Genomic DNA, 22,571 nt, shown 5'->3' with positions numbered 1-22,571 from the left:
ACTGATCTGGAGAGTACATCACATTTTTATAAGCACTTTCACAGATCTAGAATATCAGATTCTAGTCTTTGTTGTGATGGTATACAACAGAGGCTGCAAAAACAAAAGCTATGTTTCTCAGACTTCCTTGCACCTAGAATTCAGCATGTGATCTAGATTCCACCAATAACATGCATTCATGTAGCTGTGTGCAATATAAGGTGATGGCTACAAGCAGGGAAGTTGCATCTTTCAGAAACCATGGGTGATCTAGAATGACAGATCCCCTCAACAAGCTGGTGGAGTGTAAGCATCTAATACTTAACAGAGGAACTGAGCAAAAGAAGTTACAGCATGGCTGGATAGTTCCAGTATCTTTTAGTAAATCCCACTCTGTTCCAGCTTGATATATTAGACTTTTACTTTTTACAAATAAGAATCTTGAAAGATGATCTATGACAAGAGAATTTTCTTTTTCAATCATTTGCATCAGGAGAAACAGTGGCTCTTTCACGTGATGGTAGGTAAACGTTACGGGTATTTATGTCAAGAATTGCTGTGACTGTCCCTGGACCATGTTCAAGATGAGTTTACAAGGGAAGTTGTGTAATATAAAGAAAGGAACAAATTAACAGGGAACTTTAGAAAGAGGCACAAATATGAGAGAATATGCTGCAGTCTCTGAGAGACAGTGAGAGACAGAGTATTTGCTTTACACAAATATTAGCTTCCACAGAACAGGTTTTATTTAATTATCTGTGGTTATTAAAAACTGTAATAGTATAATACATCCTTATGATATCCTTAACAATTAAATTCCATTTCTCAAGCTAGCTTTAGTGGCCTATGACCTTATAATACAAAGAATCTGGACTAAATTATATCATATATTATACTATCCTGACTTACTCCCTAAAACCAGAGTCTTATATGACATCTTCATGATAAAATTTCTATACCTTATAATTTAACTTCAGTATAAAAATTGTAAACATAAAGAACAATTTTACTGTTTCAGATAATGAGGAGAAAATCTCTTTCTTAGGGATTCTATGAATTTTATTTCCAGATGCATAGGAGAATTTCTCTAAGCAGAGAAAAGTTTATTTCCTTAAATGTTTGTTCTGCATTTTAGCTCAAGGCAAATATTTATGCCATTAGAAAACATTAGGAGAACTATCTTACAAATTTTAAAATGCCTCCACTTGTAAAAAGAAAAGTAGAAGCAGAAATGGAACCAGAACACTGGCATCAAGATATAATGATTAAGTAGATTGTGATACATATTCATAAGACAGTGTATACAACCATGAAAATGAATAAATTACCCCTTTATGCAATGGCATGGATGAATCTTAACAACATAATGTTGACATTATAAATGCATAGAATATGATCTATTTGCATAATGTTCAAAAATAGGCAAAATTAAACCATATTGTTTGGAGGGAACATAGAGAAGTGGCAAAGCTGTGAAAAATAAAATAAATTATTCTCATAAATATTAGCACGCAGCACTTCTGGAAAGGAAGAAGAAGTGATAAAAAGGGACAGAGCCAGAGCAGCTGGGTGCTGACAGTCTTCTGTGTCTAACCTGGGGGTCACTGGACACTTCCGTGAAAGTTTGCTTTAGAAACATTTGTCAGGTTGTAAGTATGTTTGCCACTATTTTCTGGGTGTTTTAAATGTTAACTGAAAAGATTTTCAAAAATAGAAATAAAAAGAATCCCAAGGTATTGGGGTTCCTTGATTCCAAAGAAATCTCAGACATGTTAAATCCTATGGTGAGGTTTGTGAAAGTGAATTATTTCAGTCAAAAATTTCAACCGCAGTGGCTTTTTAAAACTTTTGTATTTTAAAACTCTCCATACCCTTTTATCCCCTTCTGCCCAGTGGCACACATCATCTCAGTTTTCACCATTCCCTGCTGAGTGAGTGTCCCTGGGACACCTGGCTTCTGTAACACTTGTTATGATGCCTGTCTCGCTTAGCTGTCTTCCACAGGCAGCCCCTGCGTCTCCCCACAGCTTTCCCTTCCTGTTTCACCCCGCCGTAGCCAAGGCCAATGCCCTCAACTGAGAGGCTCTATTACTGACAGGAAAGGAAGGCATTCTGTGACATTTCTCCTTTAGCTGCACACCCCCCCTACCCAAACCCCTCTGGGAGTTCAGCTGGGCCTTTATTATATTACAGCTGATTCTTGAACAACGTGGGTTTGAACTGCACAGGTCCACTTATATGTAGATTTTTTTTCGATATCTTTATTGGAGAATTTTTTGGAGATTTGACACAATTTGAAAAACTTTTGCCTTTCTCTAGCTTATTTTATTGGGACAATATAGTATATAATATATATAACACAAAAAATATGTGTTAATCAATGGTTTATTCTATCAGTAAGTCTTCCGGTCAATGTAGGCTATTAGTAGTTAACTTTTTGGGTAGTTAAAAGGTCGTATAACAGATTTTTGACAGTGCAGGTGGTCTGTGCCCCTAACAAGAGAGTTGTTCAAGGTTTGACTGTACTCTCTTGTCTTGTGGTTAGGATCATCAGGTGTGACTCCAACGACTGAAGATTTCAGTATTAGAAACATTTGACCTATAATCATCCCAAATTCAGAAGACCTACATGTCTACTCTTTGCACTTATCTTTCATATAGTACAAAAATCATTGTGTCTGGAAACCACTTTTTTCGAAATATGTGATGAGGCATTGAGGTAATTTCCATGTTTCATTGGAAGTTGCCATTTCCTCTCTCTCCCTCTTTTTTTCTTATTCTCTTAATTATCCTAGCTTTTTGTTATTGTACTTCAAGGGATAGAAGGAATGCAAATACTTTTATGGCAACAAATTTAACTGTAAATCTAACTAAAAACCTGATAAAGGATTATTATTTCACTCCTAGTCACAATAAAATTAGTACTTAAATTTTGAGTATATTATAAATTAATACTTAAATATTGAGTCTTCACAGACTGGGCTTTTTACTGCTATATAATCAGGTCACCAGGGATTCAATTAGTATATTAGAAATCAAGGCTCTACATCCATCTTCATCAGCATTACTGGCACGTATAAAGCTTTTTGGTCACTGCTGCATCCCCAATTCACTTGAAATTTAGCTCTTATTTGTAGAATAAAGGAGAAGCACCTTGGGCTATGTGAATAAAATAATGTGTAAACTACCAGTAAACATAAAAGAAGGGATGGTGCACATGCCATTTGCATTGCATCAGTAGATGTTTTGGTTAATTAGAAATCTGGGTGTCATCCTGCTCTTGCTCCTTTCTTCTCTCTCCATGGCCAATGTACCAACTTGCATCCCTTCGGCTGGTGAGTCTCTCTCCTAACTTCTCAATGCTCTCAATCACCAGGCACCTGTCTAACCAGGTGTTACCATTTCTAGTCTGAATTCCTGACACTGCCTAAGGATCTCCTTTTGTTTTATTTTCCTCTTCCCTACCAACACACCCTCCACATGGTAGCCAGATGGATCTTCCTAAAACAGGGAAATTTTACGTTCCTCCATTACTTAATACCTGTGAATACATGCTCATTTGCCCAAAGGGGGCAATTCAAATATACCTATGACTTGTAAGATACTTTATCACCTGGCCATGATTTCCTGCTTTGCATTTCCTGGATTTCTACCCAACTACCTGTGCCCTCTTACATTCCCAGAGGCATTGTGCTCCATTTCATGTTCTGAAATCAGCCATGCAGTCTGGAGTGAAGGCCTCGACACATGCTGTTCCCCTGATAGGAAGAGGCCGAATGCTTTGTAATACCATGTCTTGTTTAATTGTGCCTCTGTCAGAGGTCTCGTCTGTTTTATTACTCATGTTGTCCCCACGACTACCAACAGGCCTCAGATAAAGTGGGGACTCAGCGAATGCCCAAATGAAAACAAGGAACATTTTGTTTACTTCTGAAAAACAGCATTTTCGTATGTGCCTCAAGCCAGTAAAAAGGATATGTGGCTCCATATTACAGGCAATAATTCATTTAAGAAGATTATTGCATATTTTTATTTTTATAAGTGAAAATAATAAAAATTATTAATTTTTGTTCTGAATGCGTATATGGTTAAAGAAGCTCCAGTCCTCTTATTTAAACATGCCAAGTATCAATCATTTTGAAAACTGTGGCCTGAAAAGGGAAAAAAAAAATAAAGAAAAATACAAATGGTAAAAATGGTAACTCAGTTTATAGACAGGGCTTTAGATCTAAACCATCCATCATCACTGGGGGGAAAAAAAATCAATGGCAGGAAAGTTTTATGACATTCTATTTTTATAAAACTTCAAAAAGTATAATAAGCATATAGACATATGGTACATTTTCAAAAGAGAGAAAGTATCTGAAATATTAGTAATAAAGAGAATAATTAGGAAGCTTCTTTACCTCACTGTAGTTATGGCAAATGAATGACTCACTTTGTTAGGAGAACTAAAGGCATTTCAACTAATGATCTTTCCCCTCTATCACAGTCCAAATAGGAAAACTCTTGTGTTTATAATTAACGCTAGACTGCAACTCTTCTGTTAATAGAGGCCACTGTTAGTCATCTTTGAGATCTTCTCAGAGCCTGGGGAACCTCATTGCTCATGCTCACAGGCAGCATCAGGACATAAGGGGCTGCTCGCTCACCCCAGAATTCGGGAATCATACCTGCTGCCTGCTTTTCCTCACCCTGACGTCTTATTAGTTACTGAGTCCTGTTGATTCTGCCTCTAATGCTTCTTGAGTCTTGGAAATCTCTTCTTCACTGCTACAAGCATCTCTAGGCTGGGCATCTACAGTGGCTTCTCAAAGTGGCCCTTCTTCATCTACTTTGAACACCCTCTTGTCTATAATTTTCAGACAAAGGGTGGTATGATTTTGGAAACACAAACACTATCTGCTTGTCTCTTTTCCTTCAGTCTTAGAAGTGTTTATTTTCCTTGATGCTGCATGAAGTACACCATAATTTTAGCATTGACTGACATAGGCTGACTGCTCAGTTATTCCAAGATTGATTTACTATAACTATGACATAGAGTGCACGCTATCTAGACTTTTATTAAATAATGTTTGAAAATAGTTATACTTAACCTAACCATAGCATCATATTGTAGATTATTTATCATTCACAGATAACTTAGATTGTATATATAATGTGATGTAGATTAATCAGTGGTGAAAGCATTAGTATGTCATATCCAAGGAACATATCAAGTGGTTATAAAACAGTCTTGTTATATTCTGGTACCTAATTTTTAGCCTAATTGCATATCTTGTTCAATAAATGGGACTTGTTAACTGCAACAAGCTTATCTTTTACTAACTTAATTAAATAGAAAGATACATGCCTCATGACCTGCATGAAGTCATCATCATTCCCCTGATTTAGAGGTTTGTTTCTCTTCAACAGATTCCTCTTACCTCCTTTGATTGCCTTTATCTTACCCATTCTAGTATTGATTGTGTTTCAATAGGAAATACCTCCTTCCCATAAGGACGAGCAAATGTTTGTGCAGTGCCTCTGCGTAGCATTGCCCAGAAAGTACAAACATAAGGTCTCTACTAAAATTTTTTTACTATTTTAACTTGGTGGAGCAATTTGCTAACACAATGTATTGCCCCCAATGCCTTATTTTATGGATGACACCCAGTCTCCCACAAGACCTGGAGTCTCTTCTATGTCCAAGTGAGTTCCATGGTCATGAACACTTGCTCAGGAGATTTGGGAGATACTCTTTTTAGATAGTAATTTCAATGTCTCTTTACTATTTATATTGAGGTATTATGAAGGTGAAGGGGCAAGATGGATTAATAAGAGTGTGGATTTTGGAACCAGGATGCCTGCATTCAATTCCTCACTGTCATTTTTTTAGTTATAGTGTGTTAAGCCACTTAACCCACTGTGACTCGCCTTTCTCATCTGTAAAACAGGAAGATGGTAAGTAGTGCCTAACTCAGGGATTTGCTGTGATCATTACATGTGTTGTTAATACAGGGAGGTGTACAGAAAAGCATTTGATGTATATAAAGCACTTGGTATGTAGTTATTGTCATTATTATTGTTATTTTTATTCTTGCAACTCTTCCACTGTGATTATAAATGCAAGTAGGCAATCAGACTTACAATATGATGTTTAAGCTAACATTTCTTTATTTACCTAGAAGTAAATTTTTTTTTTCTTTCTTTATTTACCAAGGCAGTAGATACAGCATGTACATTGTCATTTCACTGGGAGTCCCAGCAGCCACCCAAGTACGGTTTCTGTTGCCTCTGACCTATATGAGGTATGTATAGGGGTCACGGACAAGGGTCAACAGTACTATGATAGAAGCTGAATCCTCTACTTCCTGCCAATCCTTCATACTATCCTTGTCATACAAGCCTGAGGCCTGGATGCCAAATCATACTTTCCCCAATGCATGTAAAGTTTCATTTAATATACAAGGTTGACACAACATTCTCATTTATTTTTCCTCTATTGTTTCCAAGAAAACAGTGCTCTGAGAGTTTAGAATCATTCTAGAAATGCCTTCATCAGTCCCAATCAGCCCAGAAGATAATCATTTACTCAAAATATATTATTTTATTTTGCAAAGAAATTTTGGTTAATATAAAATAGTAACTGCAAGAAGTAGAGCAAATGTTCTCTAATTTTAGTTAAAAACTGAATCTCAGATGTATGTAAGTTTAGAAAAATTCATATGTTGGCCTATACTGGTACACTAGAAAGAATGTTCTACCTCAGGCCTGTCTCTGGTTCTAAAATTCTGATGGCTATAATATGTCCATCAGAAGTATATGATTTGGCTTAGGTACTGACCTATATATATGGATGATCTTAGAAAAATGAAAGTATTAAAATTCTATCACCAATCATTAATATGTGATTGCTTGTTTTATGATGTGGTTAGACAAATATCATTCTCACAACTAAAGAACTGATTACTAACTAAATGGGTCATAACTGAAGGAAGGCTGGATCAGAGGGGTTCCAGTTATCTATTGCTTCATAACAAACTATCCCAAAACTTAGAGGTTTCAAACAATTACCTTATTATGTCACATCATTTTGTACATCAGAAATTCATAGAAAGCCAGGATGGATCATTCATCTAATCTATGTGGCCCTGATGGAAGTCAGAGGTGTCGTTCAGTCGGCAGAGTGGCTGAGGTTGCTTCAAACAAGTCCAGTATCTTGGCAAGGGTGGCTGGAAGGATGCTTTTATTAGGGCATCGTTAGACTTCTGTGATGTTAAAATAAACAAATTATGCTTTTATTGTTTGAAGAAGTCACAAGCCAACCCATATTTAAGGGGAGAGTATACAGACACCCTCTCTATGAGAAAATTGTCAATAATTTTTGGCTATGTTTTAAAATAGTAACAGTGAATTGTAAAAAGATGCCTGATATATGTAGGACAATTTTCAAATTACATGACTGGTATCCACGGGTGGTATATTGAGGGGGTGTCTCTTGCCAGGAAATGTAGGGCACACGTTGGGTAAGTAGACCTGCATTCTAGGAGGTAGAAATATATGATTGATAAATTGCCCATTCAAACTTCTGCTGGACCCAGAACTTTCACCAAGGCAAAATGTCTATGGATATTCATAAAACCACAGCCAAATTCTGGAACTGGATGAATTGATATGGAATTATAAAAAGTGGTCAGCAAATGATTCAAATAATTGAATATTTTATTAACTTATCCATCTAAAAGGCAGATTAAAACATTTTAAACTGCTTGTTCTGAGATTTTATAGTTACCTTTCCTCAAATTTATGTGCTTTATCAAATGTAATGAACTCAAACACCAAAGGTACCATAATGATTGTAAATGTTTGTGGATTAATGCAAGGGCTTTTCAATCATTTGCTATTTTCCTATAACAAACACATTTTTATTTATGATAATGACAATTCTTTAGTAAGCAGTACTATAAAGTATGGTTTTATAAAGAGACAAAAACTTTATTTTAAACATTAAGAGTGAATTTCAAGAACACTGAAGGACAAGTTCGGATCCCAAAATAATTAAAGAGGATAATACTCTGTGGACCCATCAATTTATTCACAAGTTAATTAAATAGTTTCCTTTCAGTGATACCCACAGGTAATAATATCCACAGCAGTCATATTCATATAATTTGCAAACTCAACATTTTTTAAATCCTTAAAGAACTAATAGCAGCATAAATTAATTAGGAAAAAGATCACATTGGAATTCTGAATACCCAGATAATCCAAGTTAATATATATTATGGAAATTAGTATAGATGTATATAAATACATACATTATGAAATATTTGTAATGGAATTTAATTTTCATTCAGTTATCATTACATTATGTTAGGGAATATTTGTAATATAATTTAATTCTTATTCACTTATAATTGTATATTTGTATGATTGCATATTTAATCTCACTAAAATATAAGACTCCAAAAGGCTGGGATTTCTTCCATCTGTTCTCTGTTGTATCCCAATAACTAAAAGAATGTCTAGCACGTGCTAGGGCTCAGTATGTACATATTGAATTAATCCGTTTCTCCCATTGTATCAACTTCAGGTAATGAACACTGCATGGGTTACCTACCCAGTGAGAAACTTGTCATTTTAATCAATGTGTGTATGGATATGTGTGTGTGTTCATAAAAATATAGCTTTTCTTTTTGCCAACTACTTACTGCATTTTCTTGTGCTGTTCTTTCTTCTTCTTCACTCTCTCTCTTTTTTTTAAATATCCAGTGAAACTAAATGAGGATTGACTATCCTTCTGCTATTTACATTGCAACTGTACTAGAAGCAATATAGCTCAGCTAGGTTTTCAAATAGTTTAGAAAATTTACAGAACCATTTAAGTTTACCAGGCTGTTCTATTGCATAAACATGGAGCATATGCAATTTTCTGGATCAACAAAGAAAAATATCATCTGGGCTTAGATAAACATTTCTGGGATGAGGATAGGTGTCCTCAGAAGAAGAAACAGGTTCAAGGCCATTACCTAAGCTACAACTACTCAGTCATTAGCCTGATATTCCAAGGCCATTTAAACATTTGATGAGGCACGTCTTTACTGAATAGCTGCTATGCATTCAGCACTGTTTTAATCATTATGGCAAATAAAAACATATAGTATAACTCTGAAGATGACATTTCCAGGCACATGATTACTAGATAATGGTGTGAGACAGGACATATGAATCTGACTGCAGGATTCTGAGAATGGGGAGAACAATGCAGGCTAGGAGAATCAGGGTAGAAGGAGACAGAGAGGATGGTAAAGTGATGCTTTTGTTTAAAATCTTATCACAATTACCATTCTTTTTCAGGGACCAGGATTTTATACTTTCTATATATTTAAAGCCACTATATTTTTTAAGTTTTATTACAAAATATTAAGTCAGCAAAATTCAATTATGACCTTACCATCACCCTCCTCCATCAACGAGCAAATGTCAAGCATCTCTGGCTGACATGGACCCTCGTCTTGTGACTGTCCCCCAGCGGGACACCAGGCTTCCCTCTACTGCCGCTCATTCCTCCAGAACCCATTCCACTGGGTGAAATCTGCCTGTATAACTTGCTAGGTCCCCTATCAGAATGTCCATTGACTTCCCAGGTAAAACTCACACGGAAGATTTTGAAATACCAAGAGATAAGAGTAGTTGGATCAGAATGACCCTCACTCCTACCATCACTTACAGACCATGGGAACTGTGGGAAAACCACTCGGCCTCCTGCTGACCTCATCTGGCTCTCCCCCACCCCTCCACCCCTCACACTCTCACCCATTCTATGAGAACACAGGCCCTGAATTAGTCTTTTTCTCCACTTGAATCCCATCATTGTCCAATAGTATCATTCATGCCACCCAAAGAGACGCATACCAAGCTGCCAGTCCTTTCCTAGGGGACAAACTGCACAACCACCTGCCACTGTTTAAATCCTACATTCTGTTCTCTCACCACAATTGTGTTCCCTTTGACTTCTAAGCTTAATGCACACACCTACCACAAATGCTTAAAATCATTTTTCTCCTACCCAACTTTGCATCCAACTCTTATTCAAATATTAAAATAGTACAGATGTCCACTTCTGGGTAAATTCTTTGACACTCATGACTAGTCTATCAGTGACTGCCTTCTCTGTAATCATGTAGATTTTGGTTACAATTTTTAATAATTAATTTGCTTGTGCCCCTTCTGTCCTGGTAAGTGTACTTCATCTGTCGCTCAGCCCTTACACGTATTTCAGTTTCCCTTGTAAACAGTAGTAACTCAAAATGTTTTATGAAAGTTAACTATGAATTCAACATACTGATTTTTTTTTGTTTTATACCATCTATTATTTTGACATTGTTTGATAAACTGATAAACAAGCAGTTATATCAGTTGATATTATTTTCTAGATACTGAGTTGATATGATCTGAAAATAATGTCATACCTATTGGAATATTTGTATTCCTACTGCCTATCAGTATAGGTTTCCTTCAAAAGCAAACAACACATGGGAATAAAATTCTGTTCCCTTGTTTTGTTAATGCCCTTGTTAGAGAATATTAAAATAATCTATTTTACTTAAAATCCTCTTCAGCTGTCAGAGGAATAGAGAAAAAAATTCCATCAACTTTATAATTAATGTATTTTGGTCGTTTTTCACTTTTTCCCTTTCCACGGAGAGGAATCAGCTTCTATGTCCCAAACAGATGTTCTACATAGGCTCGTAAGACACATTCCTATAACTCCCCTCCTGGGTCCTATTCCCTCATGTCTAAGGCAAAATAATTTTCCAGATTGCTGAGCAAGAATGTTAAAAAGATTGAAGATTAATAATTTTCATAATTTTTGCTTTGTCTACATTTCCCCCTTCCATCTTTTTCTTTACTTTCTATTTCTGAAGTTTCAAATTTCCCATGGATGGATGGAGATATATATATAATAAATAAAGGAACATTGTAGTTTTAAAACATAATTTGCTAAAAATTTCCAAGTTCTTAGTACCAGCATGTAACACTGCATAGAAATGTGTATGCTGAAGTATATACTAATGGACTACCACATATTATTATATTTTCTATCTAAGGAACTATGCAAGGGCTGCCTTACAATGGGATTTATACATAGAATCAGTTGTGTCCCTTTAAATCTATGACTATGGATAAGCACCACATTTTCTACTTCTTCCAGTTTCTTTAAAACAAAATACCACTCTGTGAGTGAGACGTGTAATCTTTTTCCTAAGAAAACACTGAATGTTTCATACTTCTTAATTTATGTGACAAAAAAAACATTTCCCTGCATACCTACTAAAATCTTATCGACTTGTCTCTTTCTTACACATTGGCTAATCAAGGAAATTAAATTGCTATATTTTGTTTTTATTTCTATTTGGTGACATTTAAACCTCCTCCAGTGATACACCCTACAGGTTTTCCACTCAGGTAGGAGTCAAGGCCCCTGTGATCAGTATTCCGTTTTATTTTTGCAAAGATCATCTACTTATGGAGACTCATTAAAACATGATGAGTCAGATATGTTCTAGGGTATATTTTAAGTTAATTACATTCTGAACTCTTACCTTTGCTGCTTTGGGCATAAATTAAAAGTCTAAAGTAGGTTGTTCTTTATTTTTCAAAAACATGTTTTTAATCCCTTTTTTAAAAAGATATTTCCAGAGAAAAATGTACCTGATTTGAGATATGAATATAAAAGAGAAATACTGTACCTTGCAAACTCTCTATTATAGAAATAAAAAACATTATTTTTATTATGGCAAAGGGTGCATTCAAGGTCACTGTGTTGCTTTGCTTCTTAAGTTTGTTTAGCAGTCAGGAGAATATACAAAGATTCAAATGCTAGTGTCTTTTAAGTAACATTCAATATAAAAGTATTTGATCAGAGAGAGAAATACAGACTCTATAAGGAAGCCATGCAATCTGAATTTGTAATGCTGGACAACAAAACATTTTACTGTGGTGTAAATAATGTAATGTGTGCAGACTTTCCATTTTAATGTCAGAGACCATATTTTCTATTTAGAAAGAATAACCAGTTAAATGCCAAGTGTACAATGAAATTCAAATTCCTTTCTCTCTTTAGCAAACTTGAAGATTTGAACTTGAATATTTGTTTTTCTGTAGTCCACTGAGTTCCTAACCCCAGATAGTGAGGTTCAGGAAATCCAATGGTTTAATCTTTAGTCTGATGGTTGAGAGTCTTCTATCTCAACACTACTTTAATTGCATTCAGTATCATATCCAATTAAATAAATTTATTATTACTGAAATACAGCATTTCAGCAACTCACTAACATAAATGCAGACGGTATTCCAAGCACTTGGTACATCTCTCAGAAGGGTATAAACCAGTTAAAATAACATCACACCCTTCACCTGATACTCAGTGGCCATAGGACAGGAAGAATTTTCCTTATGGTGTGATTTTAAAGACTGTTTTGGTCAAAAATATCTTCTTCTTCAGCACTACTAGCAAACCATTATAATATCCAAAATATCCATAGAAAATTATTTGTGTTTAGGAGTTTGAAGACCTCCTATGAGCTGTAATTTGATTTAACTGAATGGCCAAAGAAGTAGCCATTGAGATTCAAATTCTTGTCCTGTCACCAAGTGATCTTAGGAAAAACACTCAGGCTATCATTATCTCTGTGTGTAGTACGTGGTTATACTTGCTGATGTCTAAAAACCTATTTAACTGTTCTGTGCATCTATGATAATCTAACAGTATCTAGGACTATTACTTAATATATCAAGATTGCCTCAGTTGTTAACATTCTGAATTAAATTATTTGATCAGATTAACTAAATTAGTGGCCTAATGCAGGCAAACACTTCAGTGACAAATATGATAGGAAGCTATTAGTATCACAAAAGAAGCACATGCTTCTCAGTCTGGGTCACAAAATGGTTTAGAAGATATAAAACCTTATAATTTTGTTGATTTCTATTACCTTAAAAATCTCTTTCTCTAAATATATTTTGATGTGATAATGGGGACAGTATATATTCTTTTTACCCTTAAGTAACAGACTGGATCAAAGTAAGTGTCTTTTAATTAATGTATAGTAGAATCGATCTGTCAGTTAATGTGCAAACTTGGATGCACAGATAGGCCTGAATGAGAAGCCTAACAGAGTTGCTGGCTGTTTAAATATTCAATCCTTGAAACAATACACTCAAACAAGGAGCTTGTCTGAATATAAGACAATTTCAGAAGAGGGATAGTTCAGAAAAACATCTGGTATTGATTTGAGTTAGAGAGCAAGTGGATTATGTATTTCTCGAAAGGTAAATGATGCTGTTCTCCAATGAGACTAGTCAGAGGTGAGGTAAGACTGGCAATGAAACCAACACTAATTTAAAGTATGATAACCTGGGGCTCTACCCACTCTCCCATCCTTTTCCTGCTTCCTCCTCAATTTCCCTGGAGTCTAATCTACCAGGTATCCATCTAGTACCTTGTAAGTCCTAGCTGTCTATTAAAAAACCTAATGATGTGTTTTTAGTGCATGTGGGGACGTGGGAACTTCTCAAAGACTTAAAAATCTTCAACTCTGAAAATAATGACTCTCTAAGGGTCTGCAGAGCACCACTGGTGAAACTACCTGGTGTAAGAATCCTCAATGACCCTGAAGACCACTGTATACCGTATGGTACACTCACTTGGGCTGTACTCTACTTGAGTAGTACATGTAAATATTGTAGGCTCCCCATGGCATGGCAGTGCAATATCATGTACTTTTTTGTTAACAACAAGAGTACATAACACATAGTAGTAACTCAGTTTTCTATTGATTCCTTTCAGTATCTCCATTGCCCATGGAACAGTATGGCATAGGCATTAGAAGCTGTGTGACTTTAAGGGGTTAGGTTCTATTTCATGTTTAGTTTACAACTAACTTTAAGACCCTGGGCCATCATTTAACCTATTAGTTTTCCTCATTGAAAATATGTATTAATCAGAGTATTCTGAGGAACAAATAAGAAAATGCATATAAAAATTACTTCATAATTATAAAGACATTAGCATTTGAACTATCTTCTGTTAAAATATCCCAGAATAATAATTATACTTTAGAACAAAACTAAATCATTGAGTATTTTCTGTAATACTTCTGCATGTAGTTTAAACTGAAAGAGAAACTGTATACCCATCATAGGAGCTAAGAGAGAATACCAGGAGAATGGCAAGGAAAAGAGACAAAGTGTAAGAAAACACTGAATACGGTAAGAGGGGGAGAAAAACAAGAGGAAAGACAGAGGAAGAGAAAAAGGAGGGCATATATATAGAAGAGTGAAAGAATATATATTGTAATAAATTCATTCCTCTGGGGATTTTTAAACTTCCCCTGTAAAGCAGTGGACTGGGTTGCAGATGATTCATAAAGCATCAGTGTTAGACCTCCATCACCTAAATATACTGTTAAAAGCAGGGAGACTTTTTTCTTTCTTCCCACAGAAAGGACACGAAAATGTAGAAATTGAGTTATTTTGCTTAAATCCACATCAACATTATGTGGAAAAAAATGCCTGAAAAATGTATAGAAGTGATCCAGTCAGTAATTTTATTCATTTATTTAATTCTGTTAGGAAACAATGAAAGACAAACTTAAGTTTCAACAGTTCACCTTGTGGTGCTGTGCAGTGTTTAATATTTGATTAAAATGAAAATAGGAAACCATGTCAAAAATGTTTTTGTCAATATTTGTGTGCAAAAAATAACACTGGTGTAATACACTGAGAATTGATATTGTGCAGTGGTTACAACAGAATAACAGAATGGTTAGAACACAATTTCTGGAGATTACATAGGCTTCTGACAGAATCATTTGCTCACTGTGTAATCTTGTGCAAATATGTAACCTCTTTTTTCCTGAGATTCCTCATTTTTAACATAAACGTTAAAAAGCAGTATTATGAAATTTGTCATACAAGTCAACTCGTACTAGTTATTCAGAACAATTGCTTAATCAGGTTACCTTTTATTTTAAATTAATTTTTAAGTAAAAATATATAAGAGTAAGTCAGGGCTAATTTTTATTTTATTTTCCTTCTTCAGATCAAAGTGTTGTTTTTTTTTGTTTTTGTTTTTGTATTTGTGTGTGTGTGTGTGTGTGTGTGTGTGTTTTAATTAGTCACTCTGAAAAAGAAATTAAAATTTAGAAGAAAAATTACTTAGTGTGGAAGATACTTCATGAGAAAAAGAAAGAAACTACTTTGCAGGTATGTCATAGCCTTTGTAAAGAAAGATATTTCAAAATATGATGATGTCTTACTTCTGTGTTTCTTTGTTAACTTTTTATTCCTGTACATTTAAAGGTAAAACATAGCTTCTAAGGAGAGTCATTACCAGCTGTGTGTTTGCAGCTTCTGCTCCATCTAGTAACTTGAATTAGTGCATAGAACTACCAAACCCTAACTCCTTTAACTTTAGCTCATTTCCAATTATGCTGAGCAATGTTTACCCAGTTTTCTTTTCACAATTTCAATAATGCTAATTAGTGTTGTATCAAAGTCTTTGTCATCAGATTTCATTTTACACAGAATTTCAATAAGTAAATATCACTGTTTCATAAAATGTTATCCTTACAGAGTATCTTCCAATACTTATTGTGTGCAGACTAATTCTACATTAATGAGAAAATGTAACATAAGTGCCTCAAGATAAATCCTTCGGTAGACTATTTGAAAATAATCAACAATACCGAAATTCAAAATAGCTGGAAAATTTAATCTAAAACAAATGCAAAATGCAAAACTTTCTCTTACTAAGTTATCAAAGAAGCAACAAGCAAAGGAAGCTTATTTACCATGTTCAGCTCCCCATAGATTAAATCATGATGCAGCAATATTCTTACAGGTTCATTAAGGATTATGCTTTAAAGAAACACTGATTATATTTATATATACAAAGACATAATTGATTTCTGAAATGAGATCTCTTTTTAACCTTTCTTTTGATCTTGTGCTGTATGAGGGAGGAAAAGTATTTTTCCTACTATCCTTCTAGTTTCATAGCTGACACACCTCTGTAATAAAGAGACAGATGAACAGGAGAAAACAGAAGTTTAATAACCTGTATACCTCCTTTATACAAGGAAAAGACCCAAGAAAACTGAGTAATTCTCTAAAATGGCCCAAACCATTGGGCCTTAAATATCATGTTCATGTAAAACCAAAAGATGCTGGGGTCTGAGGGTAGGGGAGCCCATATCAGGAAAAGCATAATAAACAAGGGTAAGGTTGTTATGCAGATTTAATTCATTGTCTTCTCCATTAATAAAGAGTTTCTAGAGATATAGAATCATTCCTCTCTTCCTGGTAAAAATCATGGAGATGGGAGAAATGAAATGAGAATTTCCCTTATAATAAATGTCTTTACAAATGAAAATATCCTTATAACTGTAAATGTCTCTTACAACAGGGTAACTTCTAGAACTCATTTTCAGCTTTTCCTGTGCCTGCTGTTTTTTAAAAAATAATCAGCTCTAAATAACTTCTATGTCAAAGAGGCATATTTTTGGGTGACATATTCTGCTCCCCTTCAGCTGTTATGACTTTTCAATTATTGTACAGTACTACTAACTTTAATCAAAATAAAGCAAAATAAAAATACTTTTCAAATAAAGCCTTTAGAAAACATATTCAAAAAATGTGGAAGTCAGAAAAAATAAACACTGTTTAAAGATGATTTTTTTTTTCACTCAACACCCAACTGAAGGAAGGAAACAGGGTTCAGAGTCAGTCTTGTGAAAATATGCTTCCTCAACAGCTACTGTTAAAAACTTCCAAAGGAGGGTGGTAATTCTTTTATCTGATTCTGGCTACTATCACAACTATCTCAAAGTCATTAGAATTGTCAAGGAACAAAAATTCAACTGAGTAAATATGCAGATCAATTTGGCTTTGTTAAGCAATTCACGATCCAGGAGGCATCCAATTTACAAGTAAGAGATGCTGCAAGGAGTTGCTCAAAATGGAAGGCTCTTATAGGAGAGAAGGCCAATAAGTTATTAGCAAAAGAAAAGAAAGGACTGTTAAAGGTCATGTCAACTTCTCATAGGGGAAAAGGGGATGGTAAGGTTTTCATCATGTAGATCACCTCACTAATGTTGATCAGGAAATTTGAGGTTGACTGCTAAGAGGTCACATTCCTGGGATAGGTTGAAACTGTAAATAAGTCTTGGTTTGCTGTCATGGGGGAAAAATGGCAACATTTGGGTTTGTTGATTGTTTTTCAATAGAATGCATGTTCTACTGCCTCATGCTGGTCTTGAACTCTAAATGGACTGCCCATAAGCACACATTGCTATAAGTCCAGAAAAACATATTCCTTACTTTTGTAAACATAAAATAGTTGCCTGTTTAAGCAATAATGGAGATCCTTTCTTCCCTGGAACCACTCATAAATAAAAGTGAAAAGATAGTAAGACTGAATTATCTAGAAATTTAAAATGAGTTTTCAATTGTCAGACTTTGTCCATTTCAACATATATATAACTAAGGTTATAAAGAAAATAGAAAAGTAATTTGATCCAACCACCTGCCCATATTTTCAGCAAACATTTTCCAAGTTATTTCAGTAAGGTTACCAGGGTATACTCTACACAGTGATGCTTGGCCAAAGCGACAAATGCAAGAACTATAAGATGACTTTTGCCATCCTTGCCAAACATGTGTCCTGTGAGGTGGAGCTACATGGGCCCAAGAAAAGAAACCTTTTTTTTCACCTAGATATACCACAAAGGGGTGTCTTTTTCACAGTTCTTCAAGGAAAGATTACTTTTATCCCTTAATTTGCATATCAGGATATTCTGGATGAGCAGACCAATTGTTCTGCATGAGATTGCCAAGAAGATCCATTAAAATTAAAAAAAAAGAGTGAACTTCTCCTATGAGTTGTATGGAGATGGGTCCTCAGTCTCACAGGGAGAACCAAGAGCCATGGGTCTCAAGAACAGACCCAAAAGCAGTTGAGCTTTAGGGTGTTATTTGGAGAATAAGAGTTTAAAGAAAAACAAGAATATACACTAGGGAGTGGAGCAGAGGCAGACCCAGGAGGGGTTGCACTGAGGTAGCAGTAGGGAGCCTTCTTATGTAAAGGGAGGTGAATACTCATCAAGTGGAGATAGGTTTCAAAAGGATCAGGTAGGGTCTTTTCAGAGTTCAGCCTTGCTCTGCACTCATGTTGAAAAGGGAAGTATTTGGCCGTATTTGGTTTTCATCAGAATTGCCACGGCATAGGGAGGCATGATTTTGACTGTTAGTGGCAGAGGTGTGTGATTTTTATTATGTTAGTGAGTGTATAATGTATTTTGGGGTGAAGTTTTAGTCAACTTCTACTCCATATTGCAACCAGCCATTCAGGCCAGTCTGTCATCTACACCACCTGCTGCTCCACACATCCCAACAGCTTACACAGAATGTGTACAAAGTAAACAAGCAGTTGGTTGAAGTCTCCCTGCTCATGCCTGGCTACCTACTTCCTCTAACAGTGTCTGGTTTGCTGTCTGAAATACTGGAGGGGAGCAAAATTTCCCATCCTTAAATTTGGCATGAGGATTGTTTAAAGTCGATTTTTTCAAGAAACAGCAAACATAGGAAAATCTCTGTAAACTGAGTGTAAGTTTTGTACAAGATTTACATTTATTAGGGAAATCACATTGTAAGGGTATCTTCTCCTCTGCAGCAGAAGAGGAGGATGATTCAATCTGTAGATTAACAGAAAAGGTAAGACCTCTGCACAACCACCTTATCTTTGTTTCCTGTGCTTTTCCTGGTAACCTCATATAACTCCAGACACATTCTTTTTTCTTGTCTTTAGCTGATGATGGCTTGGGTCATTTCAACAAGTTACTCAGTTTTCCTGGGTCTCTCCCATGTATCCAGGAGATATACGTGTTATTAAACTTCTGCATGTTTTTCTCTTGTTAATCTGTCTTTTTTCCCATAGGGGTCTCAGCCAAGAACCTAGAAGGATAAAGGGGAAATTATTTTTCCTTCCCTGCAATACATATCTGTTAAAAAAGTAAATAGAAGATGCTAGGAATGAATTAATAAATGAACTTACTGCTAATTCTTGTAAGAGTGTGAATCAAGAAATATTGAATAGAAATATTATTCTCTAAACTTGGTTTCATTATCCTAGCTCTGAACATCTTTGGCAAAATGATTTCTAAAAGGACATAATAATGTACTCCTTATTTCATTGAAATATTTTGTCTTGCTTTTTAAATTTTTCTAACTAGTTATTTGCAAGAGTTGAATAGAGTATTTGGGTAGAATTTTATAAAAGAACTAGGTTGTTTCAAGTTTTTGGCTAACAACAACTTTGCTGAAATATATATGTTTTGTATATATTTTTTGAGCATATGAATAAAAGACATTCCTAGCTGTGGAACTGGTTTGTCCAGAATTGTACAAAATTTTAACTTTCATATATATTTTAATTATTCTGATAATTTTATTTCACAAAGGTTGAACTAGAAACTACTAATATTTTAAATGGTTGCCAAATTATATAATGTTGTTTTGTGTTGCATTTATTTTGTTATGTATGACTTTATGCATCATTATGTTAATTTGTCTATTAACTGCTTATTCACTTTTATGCTTATTAGATTATTCAGACTTCCCTTTCCCCAACCTTGGGAGTGCCATAGGAAAATAGGAAAGTTGTTGGTACTCAGAGCTTTGTTTAGCAACCAACAAAACTCTAGTAATACTTGGAAGAGTGATGTAAATATAACACATTACAGTGCACTATGACCCTTCCTGTCCTTAAGGGGAAAGCAAAGTCAGAATTCAAGAGAAATCTCTATTTTTAAAAAAAAGATTCCTTTAAGAATCCACCAAACTTTCAGACAAAACCACACAAAAGACATAAAGTGTTTCAACATTTGACACAAACATTTCTCGATGTCCCATTTTCATGTGACAATACTAAAACACATAGCACAAAAGCAGATCATGGATCTTTTTTTTTTATAATTGGGCTTTTTTCTGTTTGTTCTGTAGTAGTTCTATTTATGTTCTTGATAGCAATACTTTTTGTTTTTATATTCATTGTAAGTATATTTTTCCAATCTGTGGCTTGTCTTTTGATTTTGTTATGTCGGGACTTTCAAAATTAGATTTGTAAGCTACCCAGGGAGGTCCATTCAGTTTTTTTCTGGATTCCTGTCAGGAACTGAAAAGGAAACTCTCACGGGGCCCAGAGCCCTTAGTGTTCTGCACATGTAAGAGGAGGATGTCCTCGAATTCCTTGCATGCAGCAGGAACAACTTAGATGGCACCAACCTTGACTTTCAAATGGAACAGTACCTCTAACGAAAGGAAAAGTATTAGCATCTACAGCACAAATCTGCAGAGAACCTGGGAGAAGCTTCTACTGGCAGATCGTGCCATGGCTGCCGATGAAAACTCGGCTGATGTCAGTGGCATATCTTCCAGTAATACTGGCCAGTGGGCTGCACTGAGGTTTGGTCCTGCCGTGGAGCCACTCCTATTGCTGGGCACTTCACTCCTAGAAACTTCACTGACCAGATCCAGGCATCTTTCCAAGAGTCACAGCTTCTGGTGGTTACTGACCCAGGGCTGACGACCAGCATGCACAGAGGCATCTTATGTTAACCTGCCCTCCGCTGTTCTGTGTAACACAGACTCAACTTTGGGCTATGTGGACTATGCCATCTTATACAACAAATGATCTCATACAGTAGGTCTATTCAGTGGACATTGGCCTGGGAAGTCCTTCACATGCATGGCACCACCTCCCATGAACACTCATGGTGGGGTAATCTGATCTCTACTTCTACAGAGATTCTGAAGATGAAAAAGAAAAGCAGGCTACTGCTGAGCAGGCTGTGACCAAGGAAGACTCTCGGGGTAAATGCAGTGCTCAACCTGAGGTGGCATGGTTGAAGGTACGCAGGTGCCCTCCATGTCCAGCCAGCAATTCCCTACTGAATACAGGAACTGTAAGCATGCCACTTAGGAGTGGTCTGCAGCACCCACTGTTCAGACCAGTGAATGGGTATTTTGAACAACCACTGAGTGGTCTTAAGCTTGACAAATCAAAAATTCTAAAAACTGAGACATCTCCAAATAAAAGGGTTTCTTGAGCCTTTATAGATGCTTGCCAGAAAAAAGGACTGAGTCCTGGGACAGGAACTTTCTGCTTCGGCAGCAGCAAGGCCAGTTAACAGGAACAATTTGTCCACCAGACTCCAGAAACAGGGAGCACGTTTATGAGGGGTCTCAAGGAAAGAAAGTTCTTCAAATTCACAGATAAGGAAGGTGGGCTAATGCAAAGTGGAGAAAGTCTGGGGATAAGTGGTTAGTCCGTAGAGAAGACTGGTTGATTGGTTTTTGATGATGGTTAAACACCAATCATATGCAAGGGGAATGCAGTGGTTTGGGGAACCTTCCAAATGACTGTTGAAATGACTTCATCCAGAAACATGGAGTCTCTGGTTAGCTCTGTTTCATGGCTTGACTAATGACTTTCCCTTGTCTCTGTCCCTCTTTTTCTGTCCCTTATGACACTTAATTTAGGACATTTCAGAATTTTTCCTTATCAAGCTGTTCTTCCACAGACTCTTACAGTGTAAATGGACATATGGGTGACAGAAAAAACAGAAAAGCTGTCCAAAAAAAGAAAAAAAAGAAGAAACACCCCACTGACTCTTATAATGTATGCAGTGAATTAAACTACATTAGAAACAAACTTCGGTCAACAGTTACCAGAAGGCATCCACTTTTAATTTGCCTAGATTAGTGATTTATTTTATCAGATAATGAATAGTCACTAATGAAAATGTCATTTTCATAAAAAAGATTCAACATTTATATGAGTAATTTGTTAATTCTTATTTTCTTAGTTACTTTATATTTTGTTTTCTCCACATTTAAAGAAAGGGATATATCTCACTAATATTTCACATGTGATATCTCAGTGCTCTATAGAAAAACAGACTTCTTTAAAAATATAAAGACCTAAGTAGCTGGAGGATTATCTCTTATTATTGTATAAATTGTAAAAGCTTTCTATTGTCTACTTTATTTCCACAGTATTCATATGGAAATAATAGCAAAGGGAGTTCTTTTTCTTGTGACTTTGTTTTATCTGCTTACAGGAAATACTCTCTGACTATCTGCTTTTCTTCCCTATTCACAGATTGATGTGCTGCCTTTTAAACTATGCAGTCAGGGCCATATTTTTCCTTGGGTTTTACATACTGAGCATATATCTTCTGGTAAGTTGCACCTTTTGTTCTTTTTTTATGGCTTTTATGCATTGTTATTCCATTAGTACAAGGCTAGCTATTGCTACAGACGTCCCACAGAGAGAATATTTTAGTGACTTATTTGACAAAGCTGGAAAGTCTTTGTTTAGCATTCATTCTGCCTTCTAATTCTGTGCTCTTAATGTCACTCTCTGTGTTCCAGTTTAATTCAGGTCGGGCTATTCTTATTCTTCAGTATCCTTCAATTATACAAATCTGAGGGCAGCTTTGGTTTAGACTAACACAAGCTTGGCCTGTCTCTTGACTTCAAGTCCA

At 35.6% G+C, this 22,571-nt stretch overlaps 1 pseudogene; it reads left to right on the top strand.

Moving 5' to 3' along the window:
* The first annotated feature begins 5,608 nt into the window (after nt 1–5,608).
* On the top strand, nt 5,609–20,877 carry LOC118935322 (40S ribosomal protein SA-like; annotated as a pseudogene).
* Nucleotides 20,878–22,571: the final 1,694 nt, after the last annotated feature.

Source organism: Manis pentadactyla, chromosome 19 (genome assembly GCF_030020395.1).
Source record: "Manis pentadactyla isolate mManPen7 chromosome 19, mManPen7.hap1, whole genome shotgun sequence".
Lineage (NCBI taxonomy): Eukaryota > Metazoa > Chordata > Mammalia > Pholidota > Manidae > Manis > Manis pentadactyla.
The sequence above is the reverse complement of the archived record's forward strand: the minus strand, read 5'-3'. Positions and strand labels throughout refer to the sequence as shown.